At 35.8% G+C, this 12271-nt stretch overlaps 1 protein-coding gene across 2 annotated transcripts in view; it reads left to right on the top strand.

Annotated features, from left to right (window-relative positions):
- GNA13 (G protein subunit alpha 13) overlaps window positions 1-12271 on the top strand; it is a 41206-nt gene that overhangs the window by 16600 nt on the left and 12335 nt on the right. The window lies entirely within an intron of this gene.

Below are 12271 nucleotides of genomic sequence, written 5' to 3'. Positions count from 1 at the left end.
TTTGGTGATAAGCCTCACTGAAAAACTAGATGCAAAAAGGAACTTATTAATTTGTGAGCAAGAGCAAGAAAAGGACATTTACAAAATAAAGTGAAAACTTAGTTCTGTCCAAAGATTTTTTTAATTTTGTGCACTAGTTTGTTTTTTAGTTTATATACAAGGAAAATGGAAATTAACTGCCTAAATTAGGCAAAAGTCTTTTTGGGAAATTCTATTTAGGCTACTATAAACTATCTTAGATTAGTCTGAAGAAGTATTTAGTTTGAAAAAAAAAATGTTTTCAATACTGGGGTGGTTTTTAAATAACTAATTTTTGGCTCTTTTGTACGTTTTAAGTGATAACACATAGAAAATCCTAGCCAGAATTTGAAACTGCATTCAGTTGGAATCTACTGAAGATTGACCTGTTTTCCTTTGACAAAAATAACTTACATATTTTTGATATAAGTAAATACTGTCTTGTTGCTTGTGAACCAAACATGCACAAGTGATAGTACTTTAAGTATGCTTTCATAATGAAGGTGAAAATATGACCCTCATTCAAAACATGTGCTGTGTATCACATCAATACTTTATAATGCTTTTTTTCCAGAGAAAAATGAAAAGGGAAAGCTATTTTTTAAAACAGGGTAGGTCTTCTCAGAGATACAGAATAATAGGTCCTTTGAAGGACAGGCAAAATGAGATTGTTGGAAGGGCACAAAATGAAAGAAGAGCTGAACCTGCCCCATGACAAGCTCTGAGAACCAAGGGGAGGGTTTTGTGTGTGCCATGTGTGCATGTACTGTGTGTAAAACTAGCCTGTTTATCATATTTTAGTTTGAAGAAAAAAAATTAATGGTGGGAGGAGGGGAGACTGGAACTCGTTAGAGTATATTTCAAATATTTGAAATAGGATGGTTTCAAGGTCTTTTCACTTTAGAGTCATTTTCAAAGCTATGAACAAACTCATAATTAGGCTAGGTTTTATGTTTACTGTCTTTAGGAAATTAAGTATAAATGTTAGAATCTTAGATTTAGATAAATAGCATGAGCAGAGCAGTATCTTGGTAACTTTCATATTTTCATATGACTATGTGAAGAGAATAGAGAAAGGACAAATAGGATGAGAAACTGAGTCTTTAAATAATAAAAAATGTTACCATCAGCCTTTGTTATTAGCCACATCCTCAGATGGAATGAAGTCTTCATTCATTAACTAGTTTTAACCCCAAACTTTTCTGGTTTTGTGCTTTATTTATATTTGGCATTTGATTCTTACTGCGAACTTACATAAGTAAATGCTAGATGGAAAGGCTTATATTGCACAAAGTCTATTCATAGAATATTGCCCTAAGTCTCCTTATTTAGATATGGCTTCACCATATTTGCTGGACTTAAGTTACTAGAATACAAATATGAATTACTGATTTAAAAAAAACATATAGGTTGGGGCGTCTGGGTGGCTCAGTTGGTTAGCGTCTGTCCTTGGCTCAAATTTTGATCTCAGGGTTCTGGAATCAAGTGCCCCCCCCCCCCCCATTTGTGCACATGTGCTCTCTTTCTCTCTCAAATAAATAAAATATTTTTAAAAATTAAAATACATATAGGTCAAATGGATGTTTCCTTTTGAATAGGTTTCTCTAAATGTATGCTTAATGAGCCTGCCTAATGAAATATTCAGGAGGCTTTGATCTGGCTTAGTTTGGGGGATTATAAGACTGATGAAAATTTAAAAGACATATTATGGGCATACCAAAACTTTATGGCAATTGAGGAAGTACAATACAATATGGCAGTACAATTCACAGGTGTAATCAATTTGAGGAATAGACAGATTTCTAATTTTCTCTCTTATCTCTTGTTTTTTTTTTTTTTTCTCTTTGAAACATTCTGAACTTGCTTTTGAAAGACTTAATATGTATGGGAAGTGTGTAAACAGCTTTAAACCACAGGACTTAGCCATTTCAGAACACAGACATCTATTTTGTAGTTTACTAGTACTTCTTCAGGAAACGTTTTGCTGTTTATAGCATTTGGCTAGTGGTTGGTTCTCTATATAAAGAGAAACTGGGTATTAACTTTGAGTTATGTCTCATTTTCAGAATCACATGTATACCTAGATTTCAGAAGAAAATTTCTCACTGCTTAAATACCTTGGTAATATAGATTTTCTCTACTATTTCTTATACTATTATGTTTATTTTTAAAACAAAACTAGAGGCACCTGGATGGCTCAGTTGGTTGATTTTGGCTTAGGCCATGACCTTGGGGTCCTGGGATCAGTCCCTGCATCAGGCTTCCTGCTCAGCCAGGAGTCTGCTTGTCTCGCTCTCCCACTGCTGCTCCTCTCCCTGCTCACACTTGCACGGGTACGCATTGTCTCTTTTTCTCAAATAAATAAGTTACTCTTTAAAAAAAGAAAATGAAACTCTTCTAGGTAATGATGGTCTCATAACTAAAAGGGCCTCAACATGTAAAAATGGGATACTTTTTAATTCACTTTTTTTTTCTAATTGACTTTTTTCATTGAGTTTTCTGCCACTTACAGGCACACCTAATTGGCCTGCAGTTAAATTGTAAACATTTTACAGGATTAAACGATGGCAGTTTATTTAGTAGTACACCAAAATCTAATACATTACTTATACTTTGCATATGATTGAATTTTATTTGACCCTTTCATCCCACAGTGTAAAGTTTACCTGTTTACCAGATAAAAAGATAGAATTCTTCTTATCAAGCACCTTGAGTTACTTTATCTTATCATGCAAAGTAGAAGTGTCTATTGTAGAAGTAAAATTATTTTGAAGATTTAATTGAGGTTTTCAGTTCTTCAGGGTTCTGTGCTAAAATATAAGTAGTGGTTCTAATCATTTTTTTCATTTGTGCTTTTATAGCAGTTTCACAGTGTTATACTTGGATTACCAGGGTCATCAATTTTGATCATAAAAATTTCAGGGAGTTAGCTCTGAAGGCTGTAGACTCTGGCAGACATTTGAAAATAGGCTCTAGGGATGCGGAAAGGAAGGCAGCTAGAATTGTAGTAAGGTATGTCTGAGTTACCAAATCAATTTTTAAAAAGAGAAAGAAAGGGAAAGCTCTACTTGTTTGTAGGCTTAAGGCCACTGTTTATGTCATAATTCAGATCTGTCAAAGGAAGGCCTAATGTTTTACCTGTGAGACCTAGTTGAACGAAAGTGATACTTGAAACTTACTCTTGCAATAAGTTAAAGCTAAGTAAGTTTCTAATCTAGTTTCTTAATAATCTTGGCATTTTTGCAAGGCTTAAAAAACCACAGCTGATTTCGTGTAATCAATACTAAAAGTCATGAACTTGATATAAAATCCAATTTTGAGTAAAATGGGTATCCAGATCTGAACATTAGAGGAATGGCTGCATTAGAGGCCCTTCGTTAGGAGCTTATTAATAAGATTTTTGATTTGGTAGATTTGTGGTGGACCTTAACCAACTGAGCCACCCTCTGACCCTGGGAATTAGTATTTTTAACAAGCATATTAGAAGTGCTGAGGCACTGCCAGGTATAAGACAATAGGTCTAGAACTGAAGTCAGAAAACTGTTTCTGAAAAGGGCCAAGTTTTAGGAGTATATTTTAGACCTTGTGTGCCAACAGACAAAATCAAGGGCATTATGTAGGTATTTATATAACAAGAGAAAACACAATTTTCCACAAGTTTTTTGTTGGTGAAATTCAAAAACAGAATAATAAAAATTGTATACAGTGTTTTGTAGTGTAGGTTTACTAATGAGAAGAGTGGAATTCTTTTGGAGATGAATAACATTTTGCTTAATTGGGGTTCAAATGTTAGTGTTCCCTATCAAAATTAGTTGCAAATGTTCATTAATGCTGATCTGTAGTGAGATTTTACACATTTTTCATCCTTGGAAAAAAAAAAAACACGTCTTTTCATACAGATAGGTACTGCCAAATGAGCATATGATTTTAATTGCTTGGAAGACATTTATAGAATTCTGTTAGATTCTTCTGGGTTTGCCTCCTGGCATGTTATTTACATTGCAAATTACCCGTTTCCAGTTGGCGGTTATGTGGAAGCTCCACATTGCGCAGTAAAGTGGATTTTTAAAATATGAAAATCCCCTTTGTACTTGCATTGGGGTCTGCAGGATGCGATAGGAACTATAGTTTAATTTTGGAAAAATGTAGGCTGCAAATTTGTGAGGATAGAGGCCTCACTTCTTGTTTTACTTTTGAGAGCAAATGAATTATATTAAAGCGTTTTGAATGAATTACATAGTATAAGTGTTGCAAAAACCGTTTGCCTTTGAATTTGGAGTTGGATTCCTTAAGGTATATAACCAAGTCTTATCTAAAGTTAATTTCCAAAGCCATTCATGGTCTGCTTTAGTGACAGGATCATTCGTATTCAGAAAAATTCAATTTCATCCGTTCTAAAAATCTCAGTAAAAATTTACCTCTGCTAAGCTATTGAGCAGTGTAATAGGACAAACCAGCATATTCAGATTCTATTTTTTACAAAAATTTATAGAACTGATGACAAGTCCTTGGGAGTGAATTAAATTTATTGTTGACACTTCTGGTTCAGAAACATGATAGACCCCTATGGTTCTTCACACAAAGTACCTAATCATGCAATACGGAATCATTTTTACAGTCTTTCTAAATTTGTCTTTTTTTCTGCTGTGCACATACTTTTACTACTATCAGTTGTAACACATACTGGCATATTGCAATTTAGTTTGTACTGCTTTAGACTTTTCTCAGCTTCTTTGAAAGGATTCTCATCTGTAGTTCTCCCACACAGACTATTCAGACAGGCGAATTTTTCAGTCACTTCAGACTTGGCACTGATTCCTGGAGTAAACAACCACTGAGCAGTGAAGGTAGTCCTTGCTCAACCAGCAAACTGGAACCACTTGGAAATTGACTTTAGTTTCAGTCTCTTTCCATCTTTTACTTTTGCAAAGAAATCCTGCTGTGATGAACTATTCCCTTTCACATTTTGTGATTTCTGTTGTTGTTGTTGCTTTCCTGTGAGTTGGGATTATTTTGAAGAGTGTTTAGTCTGGTAATGTGGACGTGTATTATATTCTCTTAACAGAACCACAATGTCACTGCATAATAAACACAGTGCTTTTCCGTCAAATTTGCTGTATCAAAATTATCCACATGCCATTGTGCCTCAAAAGCAGGACATTTAAAGTCCTCTTTTGCTTTTTGTTTTGATGGGTATATGTTAGTAACATAGTAAAAAAAAAAAAGTCATGCTATGGCAGTCCCAGTGATGTTGATATTTTCAGGCTATAATTGTGTTAGCGCATTATGTCGTGCAAAGTGAAGAGAGCTCCACACACAGCCTATGTCATGACCGCTCGTGGCTCCTGCGGCGTGGAGGAGCCTTAGTGCATAAATGACTGAGGTCGTGCTCCGATACAGTTTTATTTATGGACACTGAAATTTGAATTTCATATCATTTTCAGATGTCATGAAGTATTCTTTTGATTTTTTCCCCCCAGCCATTTAGAAATGGGCTACATGAAAACAAGCAGTGGGCTGGATTTGGCCCTGGGGGTCATTGTTGGAGGATCCTTGCTCTAGAGTATAGTTGCATAAGAAAAATAATCGAATAGCTCTCAACCAGCCTTTCCTTCTGCCACAATAGTAGTTTACTACCACAGCTGTACTTGCATAGATTTTTCCTATAGTTCTGCAATGAGGATACTTTTTAAGATTCTTATTACACATTGCCCTAGTTGCTTTATCTAGAATATGCATGCCTTGCTTTTTAAAAATCTGTATATAAATCCAGCTTAAATTCCACATCCTTTTGAAGTTGTAAATTCTACATGCTGTCCTTTATACATTTTAGCTATGCAGAAGAGAGTATTGGATAAATCTGTCACTTGTTCAGGAACTGGGCAAATAAACTGCCAAGCTTCTCATACTATGACTACACATTTGTTTAATATAAATTACATCCTAATTTGTGTTCTCAGCTTCTCTGTTACCTTTAAACTCAGGGCCTCTTATTTTGTTGCAAGCAAAGAAAGAATCCTTATAACACATAATTCTTGTGAATGGGGGAACAACATTGAGGTGATTCCTAGTTTTGACACAACTTACAAAATACAGTTTGTAGAATGAATAGGATTTTTTAATTCAACAGGACACTGGAGCTAATCACCTCTCTCATCTTATTCTTGAGGTAACTTAAAGCTCACTGATACTATTTTGTGTCTAGAACCCAAGCCCACTGGCTGCCATGCCATACCCAGACAGTCAGTACTCTGAACAGAGGAAAAAAGAACCAAGGGATGACATGAAACATCTTATATTTTAAAAGTCATAGGTGTGAAAAGGCTTTTTGCAATTTTATGAAAATTTCTCTTTAGTAACATAAAAAAAAGTGGGGAAGGTAATAACAGAGTCTCAGGTCATAACCAACAAAAAGTGAGTGTTAGGCCCATGATGTGTCTTGTCCAATACATGAAGTTACTTCCATATTAACCAAGAGATTTTAATATATGTGCTGCCGAAGTGGGCACTCTGTATTAACCAAGAGATTAAGCAACATAACTTGAATAATGAGTCACAACAAAAGTGAATTTAAGATTAATAGATGGAGAGATTTAGGGAAAGGAGAATTTAAATTTAAACCAATTGTATAAACTGAAATTGTTGCCTAGAGCAGAACTTCAATGATTATCCATGGAACCATGAAACTTCCTCATTTTATTGACATTAAACTGAGGCCTGGAGAAGTTTAGAAACTTGCCAGACCAGTGTTAGAGAAAGGACTAGAATTCACATCTTTTCCTTGAAGTTAATAATAGACAACTGGAAGACTTTTTGGTCACTTCTGAAGCTATTAGGAAAAAAATATTTGAGGGAAATTTCCCCCTGGGAATTCATACTTCATTCACCAGACATTTTTGGGGAGGAGAGAGAGGAGGCCAGCAGGTGTTGGGTGCCAAACTAGGTACAAAATTTGCCTAAGAGCAGTAAAGCAGGAACAGAAGGTGACCTTCAGAACCTCTTAGGCTAACACAGAACAGAGATTCTAATACTCATTTTCTATGTCTTTCGTAATTATTACTTTTTATAAAGATTTTATTTATTATTTATTCATGAGAAACACACAGAGAGAGAGGCAGAGACACACAGGTAGAGGGAGAAGCAGGCTCCATGAAGGGAGCCTGACATGGGACTCGGAGATCCTGGGACTCGAGGATCATGCCCTGGGCCAAAGGGAAGGCAGGCACTCAACTGCTGAGCCACCCAGGCATCCCTGTCCTTTGTAAGTAGATTGCAAACAACACATATTTTATATTTTTAAATTTGGAATTGTTTTGAGATTATAAAAAGGCAGATTTTCTCTTTTTTTCCTCCAGTAACACCTTCTAAAGCTACTGTGGGAGATTTCTCCTAGGAAAATACTCATCCTTTTATAGCACACACGTTTGCACATGCTCGTGTGTGTGTGTGTGTGTGTGTGTGCGTGCACACATGCCTTTGTGTGCATGGGTTTAAATTTGCTTGTTCACATTAGCTTAATTTGGGGGGGAAGCACTGACCTCTTAAGAGAAGGAAACATTAGTTTACAGTCATGCACATTAAAAGGTTCTGAAGCCGTTTTTGTGTCCCACTCTGGATTTTCTGACTAATGGAAGGATCCATAGTATTACCTGTGGTCTAAAATGGTGAATTAACATCATTTTTTATGTTTGGGGAGTTATTTTAACCATGATCTGTTTTTCATAGGAATAATATTTTAAAGTATTTATACTCTGAATAGATACTGGCTGAGTGATAGTGGCATAGTATAATCATTTGGCAATAGGGCACTTTATTTGGGACTTTAAGTACTAGAGATAATCCACACTATCAAATGTGTGGAAATTAATTATAAATATTTTATATAGTCTCAAGTGCACAAAGGACTGTGTAAATTACACCAATGAAGCTTCCTTCGGTAGAATTTGAAATTTAACAACATGCCCATGGATATATCACTAATTACTATCATTTAATTTGGGTGAGATTATGAATTCCCAATAAACAGAGGCCTGTAGTAATTTGAACCTAAAAGATCTCAGATACACTCCAAGAGAATGCACTTAAATCAGGATGCATTAAGGAAAAAAACTTTTTTTTTCATATTTTTAACACCAAGAGATGAACAATTAGGAACAATTTTCTTTTCCTTTCTTGAAAAGAGAATATAGTCACTCATTGAGCTACAAAGCTGCCCTTTCCATATTTAAATAGAATAGTTAAAGCATACGTAATACAAATGCATTTTTATAAATCTTTGAGTCCAGATTTGTTCATGGAATTACACATTTTTTGGATTTCAGAAAGATAATACAGTGCATGTGCTGTTTATTATGGAATATCCATTGTTTTGCAGCAAAGCATTTGAATAGTTTTACTAAATAGGAGAAATAAAGACTGTAAAGAAACACATCAGTTCAGGTCAGGTTTTGCTCACAGTTAAGTGCTGGAGGCAAGCTTACCAAAAAACTTGTAGATGAGGGGTTGTCATTTCTTTGCAACCTTCACTCTGTGATCTCCTATTGTAATTTAGCATTTAATGGTGTAAATATGTCATATGTGGCGATTATATTAAAATAATAATAATTATTTGATGAATAGAATATTATTATATTAGTTTACTAAAGCTTATTAAATCATTTCCCTAATGATAGGTGGAAAAATGGACTTACAAACCTTGCTATCATAGGTAGCACTAAGTAAAATATCTTTTTGTTTGTAGCATTTTGTTTATATTGGATAAATTCCTTACAATGGGTAAAAAAAAAGTTCACTAAAAGTTTCCCTCATACTACTTAAAACTTTCTCAAAACTTTGAATTTGCAAGCTCACTAGAATGAGTATAGCAGCTTCTCTGTACCCTCAGAAACAATGGGTTGGTCATAAGCCTTTATTTTTTTACAGGGGAAAGGGGGAGCTTGCTGCTTTAGACAATGTGCTCATCTTAAGGTGACTTTAACTTTCATTTATCTGGCCATTAGTTAAGATAAACAGCAGTACTAATTGAAATATGTTTTTGTGCAGTTGAACTTATATTGTCAATTTGGATATGGAACCTGTTGTTCTCTGTGGTACACAGAGCCCCATTGCTCTGGGGGGAAGGGGGTCTGAAATGAGAAGCATTGGGGATCACAGCGTGGAGCCTGTCAGAGTTTGCACCTTAGTTTATTACAGACTCATCTGCAAAAGATATCTTCTCTGATCTCGACTTAGTTTATTTTCATCATAATTTCACACTTGTTGGGTAGGAGAGAGTCAGTAGAACCTTTGTGGCAGTGAGTAGTAAGCATCTTAAAAATGTTTAACCTCTTTGCCTTAGTAATTCTTTTGAGATCACTCAGGGCATAATTCAAGAGCACATACAGCTCTACTCAAAGCTATTTATCACAATATTATTTTTTTTTAAATGTTAAAAATGTTTATTAAAAACAATGCAAGTATTCAGCATTAGATCAGCAGTTTTATTTAACTTTTTACATAATAAATACCGGGAATTATTTTGACTATTAAATTTACTTAAGTTATTTAAGTGGAGAAATCAGGACACAAACTTGTTTGTAATTATTTCAACAATGTGAATTATACAAAAAGGCATTGGAGGAAGATGTCCTGAGATGTTAACTGTGATCTTTCCTGAGTGCTGGAGGTGATGGCTATTGCCTCTTCCCTCCTTTGTACCTTTATCTAGTTATCAGTTTCCACAGTGAATTTATATTAAATCTAAAATCAAGGATAAAACCAACACATGCAATATACAACACTACCAGTCAAAAAACACCTTTTTTAGAAATCTAGTTTCGTTTAAGGTATTTGACGTTATTACATAAGTATTCAATATACACATTACTGAAAGGTAACAGTTTTGTTAGACTCCTACAGTGACTATCTTTTATCATATTTGTCCAAGAGACTCTAGTGTAACAGAATCATTATTTGTTTGAATTTTACTTTTTAAACACTTTTGGGATGTACAAACAGTCCTGTAAGTAAATGTTGATATTTATAGATTAAGCCCAGATTCCCTTTGACCTATATACCTCGATCAAAACACAAAAATACTAATTTTTTCATTAAAATTCATGATACAATGCAAAAAAAAAAAATCCACACAATGTTGTCCAGATAATCTCTTCATTAATCCAAAATTAATTCCTTGACGATTTTTCCTATCTCCTAAAGATCTTTAGATATTATAAATACAAGTTCCAGGAAAAAAGCAAAATCATCTATCGTTGCTTACAATCGTGAGGAAATCAGCCAGACTCCCCACAGGTGCACAACCTATGTACTTCTCCATGCTCCAAGTGTGTCCCACAGATTGCGGGGGGGGGGGGGGGATTCTTGATACCCTATAAAGAGAGTTGTTAAGTCAACACTCTTTATAATGATACTAAGCTATTACTCCCCTTCTTCACTGTTCACACTGGCCGGGATGGTGCAGAGAGAACAGCAGAGGTCTGTAAACAGCCAGCACCTTAGCACAGGTCCAGGCATCAGCCCCACACAGAGTTGTGTTCTTCACCACCATGCAGTAGTGGTTATCATTTCACACACACACACCCCCCACACACACACAGCCACTTAGGATTGTTCCTAAATAAGCATTAAAAATGATTGTTGTAAATCTCGACCTTTGAGTCCCCATGTCTTTCCTATTCTGTGTGGTGGACTCGGAGGTGCACTAAAAGACCCCTGCAGTGTACTGGCAGCAGGATGAAAAGCACTTTTGCAGCTGGTTGGATTGTGAGCCAACTAACCATGTTTTTCATGGAACACCATTTTTTCTTGAGAAACCAACTAACTTATTCAGACTTGAGCATTGGACAGATATTTTGTAGAAGAGAAGTGAAGTTAGCCTATCACTTTAAGGAAAACTTGGGAAAGTATTTGTTGCCATTGATAAAACTTGGGCTTTGAAATGAAAATCCAGAGTTTAGGAAAACTTGAGTTGGTCCACCACTGTGAGCTTGTCAGCTTCCCAATACTTAGGACTTCTATGAGAGATGGAAGAGATGCTCATGATTCTGATGTTATTAATGTAGTATAGTGAAACAGGCCTGTGTTTGGAGGACCTGTATTATTCACCCACCGTGTTCCTCTGATTGGTGCCTGGTGTTACAAAATAGTGGTTGGGTGACAGATCCATTCTAAGTACAGGGTAAACCAGTGAACTTCAATGTCACAAAGTATGAAAAGTTCATTGGTAGGGTTTCTATGACTAAAACTACCCTTGTCAAGTATTGGTATAGTAGCAAACTACTGAAAATATTTTATTAAAATGCTTCCTTTCCAGCTACATTTTTGTAACAGGCCAGATTTTCTGTATATAGCCAGCCAGGACGACCTATAGTAGCAGTTCAAATGCAGAAGCAAATGAGTATCTCACTGTCTTTTATTGAGCTATACTAAAATATGTTACCATGTAATGGGTTTATTATTGATATTTTTAAACAAATTTTAAATAAAACATTTTTAATTACTTAGTTATACTCTCTAATATAAATATTAATAGCTATAACATACATAAACAAGGTCTGTTTGGGATCCTCAAGAATCTTAAGATTTTAAGATGTGTAAAGGGATCCTGAGATCAAAATGAATTGAGAACCTCTATAAGGCCTATGACCCGGTTTGGTTCCGAAAGTCACCCCAACTGCAGAAGCAACTGGGCAGTGATGTACCCTGCCCAACCCCTCCCCTGCTCCCTATCCCCAGCCCCAGAGCAGAACCTATAGATGACCAAGATCTTCAGGTGATTTCTCCTATATGTGAAAGAAGCACTACCTTCAGGAAGTTGTAGAAGCAACAGCCATGGGCAGGCGGAGTGCAGGGCCCTGGTGGTAGAAAACAAGCCGGAACCTAAAAACACAGGGAGAACGTCCTGAAAGAGCCCTTCTTGCCCCACGTGGCTCCCCTCTTCTCTGTCCTCTGTTCAAGTAGTTCCTCCTTGGATGTATTCTTATATAGTGTAGATATTCAAAATTAACTGGAAGTCTAATAGATATTGGGGCCCAGAGAGAGTAGGCTGGTCCCTCAGGAAGAGACCCAAGGAGACATGAAGCCTACGGCAGCATTCAAAATCTTCTGGAGCAAAGTGTGTCTGTCCAGACAAGTGCCTCTTACTGAAAGATTTTACGGTGTCCTCACCTCATTTCTGGTTTGCTCTGTCACTAAAGATAACCACCATCAGTGTCAACTTCAGGTAGATAAATGTAGACAATAAAAAAAAAAAGAA

This window comes from Canis lupus, chromosome 16 (genome assembly GCF_048164855.1).
Source record: "Canis lupus baileyi chromosome 16, mCanLup2.hap1, whole genome shotgun sequence".
Taxonomy (NCBI): domain Eukaryota; kingdom Metazoa; phylum Chordata; class Mammalia; order Carnivora; family Canidae; genus Canis; species Canis lupus.
The sequence above is the reverse complement of the archived record's forward strand: the minus strand, read 5'-3'. Positions and strand labels throughout refer to the sequence as shown.